The following is an 8,058-nucleotide window of genomic DNA, read 5'->3' as shown; positions in this document are numbered from 1 at the left end:
CCTCAACTTTAAGTAATGTCTTTTGATCACAAATGATCCAAGCATCTCTTACGCCAAACTCATAAGCAAGTCAACTTATTAGTATCCTCTGCAGGTTTTTAGAGTTTCCCCATTTTCAATCTTGATCGGCTTTTAACCTTCTCTAACTTCATTGTTCTCTGTCTCGACGCTTGCTCCTAAACTTTCCAATGTCTAACAAACATCACTCTAACAAACATCAGTTGAAGAAGAGTATAGCTTCAGCTCCATCCATGAAACTAACCTTTTGAAAGAGCCATACATTGTTTGAATCCGCAAGAAGAGCCCATAAGCCTTTCTCTTTGTGGTAAGGAGAGCGAGGAATAGCGCCTAAGAGTCGATTGAAAAGTTTTAGAGTGATCCAAGCTTGAACTATCACCTTCTGTTTTGCACGTGACTCCTACTTTCAAAGAAGGTATCATTTCTATACACCTTCTCAATGTCTACAACATTGCTCTCCGACAAACCAGCAACCCCTGGAGGAGTTGAAGATGTTCTTCCAAGTGAAGCTCTTGAAATTCTCGGAATGATCTAACCTGCAACGCAATCTTTTGAGCGATGAATTTACTGAGATAAGGGAGCCTACAATAAAAACAACAACATTAATAAACCTGAAAATTGTAAACGTTCTGGAAAGTTAACTTAAAAAAAATCTTGATACCTTAACAATGCACTCATTTAATCTTAAAGCTTTATTCCCTTGCCAACACTGCTCTGTTTGCAAGTACCATCGATTAGTATCGTGTTAATAATCACATATGATCGTATTGTAAGTGGCAACATCAGGCAAAACAATCATTATATCAAGAATAATCATAAGTTTATTGGTCTCCTCGGATTACCAGTAGCCACTTACCATAACAATTAGAAGTTATCACATCAGGATGACAGGAACAACACCATAAACTTTAGGAAACCAAATCTTGTTGACCTGACCAGTCCAGAAAACAATTAATCTGTGAGAAAACATTTCCTACAATATGATATGAAAATTCTTGCCATCATTAAACCCTGTTAGCCCATTAATCAATCTGATATAGCATCTATAAACAATCCATCACCGACATTTCCTACAGGTTAGTTTTGAATCTATAAGCAATTAAATTGAAAATAAGGCTAACTTTCTCTATAATTGACGCTTTACATTTCCAGTGGTTTTTTTGTAGTGGATAATAAGTTGGGAAGAAGGTAATTTCGAGGCCAAAGTGGTTTGTTCTGCCTTGCATGTTTGAACTTGTTCACCTTCTTTTAATTCAATTCCTTCCTAAGACTCTGTTAATTTCTCAAAACCTTGTAAGTGATAACATCGGATTTTCATAAAATGGTCAGAGAAGAAGGCTTAAAACAAAACCTCAAAAACAAAATTTGTTCAAAGAATTAACGTTAGTTTCCTTTTGAAGAACTTCATCAGATTTCATAAAGTAGTCAGAGTAGTATGAAAGCAAAACCTAGAAACGTGATCTACCCAGACTTTAGGTACTGCCGCTTCCAGTCAACCGATTCTTAAACGGTATTAGGGATTGAAACTGGGACCCTCAAAATCATTGTACGGAGCCTTCTTAGATCTGCAGGAAGCAAATTGTCATTGTATATCAAATCAATAAAAAAATTGCAGATGAGAGATGAGGACGAAAGAGTTACTCATGTTTTGATACAGCCACGAAGACCTGGTTTAAAGCTTGAGTTGATTGCATCTCAAAATATCATGAACGCATGGAAGCTTGATCGCCCTTATGTTCACATATTTATCCCTAACACTCACCGTCTCGCAGAACTCATCGTGAGCGACTGAATCAATGAGATTTAATACGAAAGCCTTAATTCTGACTGTTTCAGATAATAAGAAACTCAGGCGTCAACGCCGTCGAATGAAGGGGAGAGAATGTGTTTTGTCTTCCTGAGACACGTGTCACTTTTTTAGAACATAACTTTAACTTTTTGATGTGACATGGCGCTCTAAGGAGTGAATAAAACACTTCTTTATAATAATACTAGGCAGGTCCGCGCTACGCGCGGAATTCAATGTATCGGTTTTCATGAAATATATAATTTTGTATAAATTTTCTTCTATGTTCAGTTGGTTGTAAGTGTGTTTATGTTAAGAGAATGAGATTGAGTTTTCATTTACCAGAATTCTTTTTTTTTATGTCAGAGTATCTATTACTGTGGAAAATAAAATTTTAACTTTGAGGTAATCTTAGTCACTAAAAATATATTTTGTATTTGTTTAGGACAATGTCATTGCTACTATTAGTACTTGTGGTTGTTTTTTTATATTTATGTTATATTTGAGAAGTTATTTTTGCTTTATGTTATGTCAGTAATTTGCTAGGGATAAACTAAAACACACCAAATAAACGGAGGAATAGTATGCTTTGATGATTATATATTTATACTTACATAAATTTTTAAACTGGCTATAGAATATTATTCACAAACATAAATTATACGACCATATATTATTCTGTACAAAAATATTATAAATCAGCAAAATACATATTAAACTAACTATTATTTTAAAATTATTTTATTACGCTATAGTACAGGTTAGTTAATAGAATAACTATATATACTTTTCGATATTTGTATTAAAATTCTTTGTAAATCTAAAATATGAATATATTAACATCTCAAATTGATAGTAAAAGAAGACCTTTCTTATAAATTATTTCATCTAAACTTTAAATATTAAAATTAAGAATATATTTATAAAATAGTGATAATAATATTTCTGAAGTTCAAAACATAACTTTTAAAAAATTAAGTAAAATAATTAATGTACACAAATTTAAATTTTTTTATAAAACTAAAATTATCTAGTTTGTGGATATAAATATAATTTCTATATAAATATTTTTTTGAGGATAATATTGCACTCTAAACTAAACCCGGTTAATATGAATTGCACTCGCATCCAAAATGTGCAATTTTTCTATATATTTGTTTAGTTTCCAAATCATAATAATCCCCGTATAATACACTACATCTATTTATTATTATTATTTTTCTTTCCCTCAAACTAAAAACTAAAACATATTATAAGCACATTTTTTTTTCCTTTTTAGTCTAATCCACTATTACAATATGTAACATAAATCGAGTACTATTTTGTATCTGTAAACATACATGTTTAATATATATGCCTAAACATCCTATACAATCCATACTAACAAACATATAATCTCTGAATAAGAATACTTTTCAATGATACAAAAAAAACAACTTTTGGATGTTTTAAAAATACATAAGCAGAACGAACCCGATGTCAAACGGTGTCAGTAATGTTAGATGCGCTCATGACTGAGCAAAGATGACGACATCTTATGTTACTCCACTATCTGCCTGCAAGTCTAGTCTTTCCTCTGTTTTATCTCTTGACCATAACTAAAAGTTGTTTTAAAAAGATCTTAGAGTATTGTCAGGATATGTAGTGGCTGCGATGGATCTCTCTATATACATATAAACGCTTATTGATGCGCATTAAAGTGTCAGTTACATACTACTTGTATGTATGGAAATGCGAAGAGATATATTCATTTAAAAAAGTGATGTGTTTTGAATGCAGGGACACGTGGCGCGACGATAGCCTTCGATTTTCTGACGTGGCATCCTATGTGGATGACCTAGGAGTGAAGAAAAACTCTTCTTTATATATATAGATATTTTTTTCTATATATACTATATGCTTAATAGTAATTAATGATTACGCAATATCGAAAGCATTACCTTAACTGTAACTCACGCCTATCGTTTCATGTGTACTTAATTAGGATCTTAGATTTTTTATTATTACCAGATTTTCAATTTTGACAGAAATACAGAGAAAACAAGAAGCAGATGAATTGAAATGCATTTAAAAAGAAACTCTACCTAGTCAAAAACAGGGACATACACCACAAGAGAACAGCTAACCAAACGACTTGACAAAATCAGAACATACCAGTTGCCGCAAAAGGAGGAACCCAGTGAATTCGAGAGTCAGAAGAACCCGGTAGAATTTGGGATACCCGATGATCCGCTCTTGAGGATATGGTTCAACCAAGAACAGCTCGTAGACGACCTCCTAAGCTGCAGCCAACCCAGCCAGACATAGAAATCCGAGGCGAATAACACCCGCAAGACAAGGCCGAGACATTATTCAGGAAGGAAGAACCGCTGAGAAGCCACACCACCGCACCTGAAACAAAGCAAACAGATACCAACCACACCACTCCACGAATAGAGCAGTCAGGAGTAAGCCCTAGATTGAGCCTCTGAAGCAGGCTGGAACCGCACGCGCCGCCACTAAAACCGAGGACCCAAGATGACAAAGCCGCAGATCTATAGCCTCACGCGCCTCCTCGTCGGAGAACCCGAAGTAGATCTGCTCTGCCGGAGACGATGTCTTCTCCAGACGAAACCACCGTGATAACCACTGACGGATCTAAAAGAACCAGAAGAGAACGGAAGAGGCGACCTCGAAGAAATACTCCCACGGATCGGAACCTCTTAGCTTCACACCAGAATAGATCCACGAGCTTAGCACACCCTAGCCGAGAAGAAGGATGAAGGGCGTATAAGAGAGAGAGACTCGCCTTCGACACAGAGATCTGGACTCCAGATCTACACTTCCACCTCTACACCCGACCGAGGAACCTCAAACCCCACCGAATCACCAAGCCTCGCCGCGATTCCAAGACTGGCCACGCCTCAGAAGAACGAGCATATCATAAGAGAGAGACAGAGATGTTTGAGGTGAGAAGAAGAAGAGTAAGGGAAATGGGGGCGGAGCCGACGGTGAAGCACAACCGCCGGCCGCCTAGCTTAGATCTAGGGTTTTGCCTTCAAGAGAGAGAGGGGAGAGGGGAGAGGAGAGAGCACAGTTGACTTCTAAAGTTTTGCTTGACGTCTTAAACCAATTAGGATCTTAGTTAATATTATAAACCGATATAGAGTCCCATCGATGCACGTATAAAAGTATACATTGATTCACGTATCTAATTATATAAAGTACAGTTCTTTCTTTCAAGGTGAAAACACGTCGGATGACAGGTCATTAAGTCGTTCGCTGCAGAGACGACACGTGTATCACGAACAGAACGCAACGCTTATTCGTTTGTTGCCGTTTGTCGTTTGGGCTGTTTCTTCGTTATGTGTACGTACAATCCTATTGGGCTTAGGTTAAGGGAGCGATTCGGCCCAGTCAACTATAGTCTGTGCTAACCCTAATATTGTTTTTGTAAAAAAAATCAAATATGTTCATCCCTTCTCTCCCTTATTCGGCGACGATGACGGTAGAACTTCCTCAACTGTCATGAAACGGATCTGTGATTAATCCCATCAATTGAGAGGTCGGGTATAAATAGGTCAGTATTTTTCTTCTGGAAATCACAATCTCTTCCTCACTCTTCTACTCGACTCTCTTATATTGTTCTAAAGATTCACTGCTTAATGGCTAACTCAGAGGTTGTTTTTCGATCTGAAGTCCGGCAAGTGTTCTCCTGCGATTCTGGGAGGCCAGGAATGTCAAGCGCTCATGTGGCTTGATATGCTGATGGTGGACGTTTTATTGTAAGTATTCTTTCCAGATCCTAACTTATTATTTCCGGTGAACCTTATTTATTATTAGCAGGTTTCCGGTGAAACTCATCCTGATAATCATCATTCATAATGGATTACTCATCTGTTCTACTTGCTGATTTGAACAGATTTAGATGTATCACTTGGAAATATATTCTCTTCCCTGAAACAAAGAATATCACCATTATTTGTTTCCAGAGGCTGATAAGATCAAAGACTGAAACCAAAGGTTATCAACCACGCTGATACATTTAGATCGGTTTCAGACAATGAAACCAAACTTCAGGAAGAGAAAGTTTGAAAGTTGATCCCAGCTGGAGTCTCCAGCGTTGTTGTCTCCTACAACGTTCAAAGGTTTTTTTAGTTTCACAATCTCTCTCTCTTGCCTCTGACTATAAGAAAGTGTTCTTCTTTATGGATTCATGAACCGTATGTATAACAATATGAGCTATAGTTTAGTGCAAGATATTCTCTTGAGATGTTAATTTGGTGTTTGTGATCAGGTTTCAGGAGAGATTGTTGGATCCAAGAGAAGCAAGCAGGATTAAGCTGAACTTAATATAGAAGTGTAAGTGGGATATTATATTGTTGAAGATGATTCTTAAATGTATCAGTGTGGTTGTCTCCAACCGATCTTAAGCCAGTTGATTGGTAGCCTTGAGGTGTCAATCGATACAAAGCTTCAATATTTATTTAAGCCACTATGTCTCTCTTACAATCATGGTTTAGTTGTTTGTCAATAATATATGTTTATGCTGTGTTGGTTGTTGTAAAAGATCTGTTGCTCTAAACTCATCATTAACATTGCTGATTTTGGACTGGCAGGTGTGGTTAATCAGGGTTCACATTTATAGAGTATGTTGTTATACGCCGGTAAAGATTTGATTCCCTTTTTGTGTTGCAATGTCTCTTTTAGAATATCAATACATGTGTATATATGTACTTCAGTTACCCATATGTCGATTAGTTGACACACCATTGCTGCCTTACTGGCTCTAAAAGCTTTGTTATGAAGGTAATCGGCACCTGAAGTACTTCTACAGTCCTATGTATACACATTAAAAGTTGGTTAGTATCAGTTTATGTGGTACTCCATCAGGTTCATTTATTCTCGGACACTAATCTTTTGCCTTTTACATGATCTTTCAGTGGCTCTGCTCTGGGATCCATGCAACAGACCGACTGATGCAGAGGCTCTGTACGTTCCGTCCTTTCAGGTACACCAGAGAGTATGTGCTTCAGACGCTATGGCTGTTACCGTTCCTGTCTTGATCAGTTGATTTAACTTTTGTATATGATGTTAAATGTTGCTTTGCAATCTTTGTAGCTGCAGAGGCTTTGTACGTTCCGTCCTTTCTTTTACTGGACATATTTTTTTTTAAAGATAATATTAACAGTTTATATATTTTGCCAAGCAGAAACTATTTAAATTTTAGTTAACATTTAGAAATGTATATTTTGCCCTCAATTGAATACAACACGAACTTCCACTATTTTCATTTTATTATTTTGAATAGATTATATGGTTAATTCTATTTATATATATATTTTACTTTTGAAAATTTTAATTTTCATTCTAATTTAGTTATAATAGAAAGAGTCAGTTAGAAACTTATATATACATAGTCTAAACCAATACGAATAGGAAGATAGAATGTGATAGGTACCATGCATTTTCAAAGAAAGACATACAATAGCCTTACACTAATCACTATGATTTTTTTTTTCATTAAATCACTAATTGCTATGTTATTTCTATAGAAAAAGAGAAATTGTCTAAAATACCACAAGTTGAGTACTCATTTTCAAAAATACTATCAATCAAAATATAATAACATTTGGGTTTAGTATTTGGTGATTATTGTTTAGAGTTTAATATTTAAGGGTCTGGTTTGGGTTTATAAATGTTTTATAAATATTTAGAAAACTTAACTTAGTGTTGTTATTTATCACAAATTTAGGTTATTTTTGAAAATAGTCATTCATTAGTGGTAAATTTGAAAATTGGTATTAAACTTGTGGTATAATTAAAATTTCTCCCTAGAAAAAGGTCTAAATAATTAAGTATGTTTTTGACCAAAAGATAAATAATTAGATATGTAGGCATACATATATACACACAGTTAAAAAACCAGATAAATGCTTTGGTTTAAATGTTAACTAATTCATTAACTAAACCAATTGGTTAAGCAAACCAGGTCATTACAGTTTCATAAAAACGGAGAATGCTTATGTGCCAATTTTTTTTTCTTTGAAAAAGCTTCGGTTCAAAATTTAAAAAATCCATTAACTAAATCAATTAGTTAAGAAAATTGGATTAAGTAAATTTTGTTGGTGTTATATAAACATAAATTTTTGAAAAATTTAAACATTTTTCTTAAAACATATTACACTATTAGTTTATTGACTCGTCCGGACGGGCGGGTTTGCCCTAGTAAAATATACACATGCGTGTGAACGTAAGAAGTTTTGAATTGATCA

At 35.0% G+C, this 8,058-nt stretch overlaps 1 long non-coding RNA gene across 7 annotated transcripts; it reads left to right on the top strand.

The window, feature by feature from the left end:
* Positions 1–5,229: 5,229 nt before the first annotated feature.
* On the top strand, positions 5,230–6,978 carry LOC106322818. 7 transcript variants are annotated; one of them, XR_001266528.1, is made up of 7 exons: positions 5,230–5,363; positions 5,483–5,568; positions 5,706–6,006; positions 6,081–6,145; positions 6,403–6,450; positions 6,593–6,645; positions 6,727–6,978. It is a non-coding gene; the product is annotated as an uncharacterized LOC106322818 (long non-coding RNA). The 7 variants fall into 7 exon arrangements; XR_001266530.1 differs by having other exon boundaries at positions 5,462–5,568; XR_001266526.1 differs by having other exon boundaries at positions 5,231–5,363; positions 5,706–5,931.
* Positions 6,979–8,058: the final 1,080 nt, after the last annotated feature.

This window comes from Brassica oleracea, chromosome C2 (genome assembly GCF_000695525.1).
Source record: "Brassica oleracea var. oleracea cultivar TO1000 chromosome C2, BOL, whole genome shotgun sequence".
Lineage (NCBI taxonomy): Eukaryota > Viridiplantae > Streptophyta > Magnoliopsida > Brassicales > Brassicaceae > Brassica > Brassica oleracea.
Note: the sequence above shows the minus strand (reverse complement) of the source record. Positions and strands in the feature narration are given on the sequence as shown.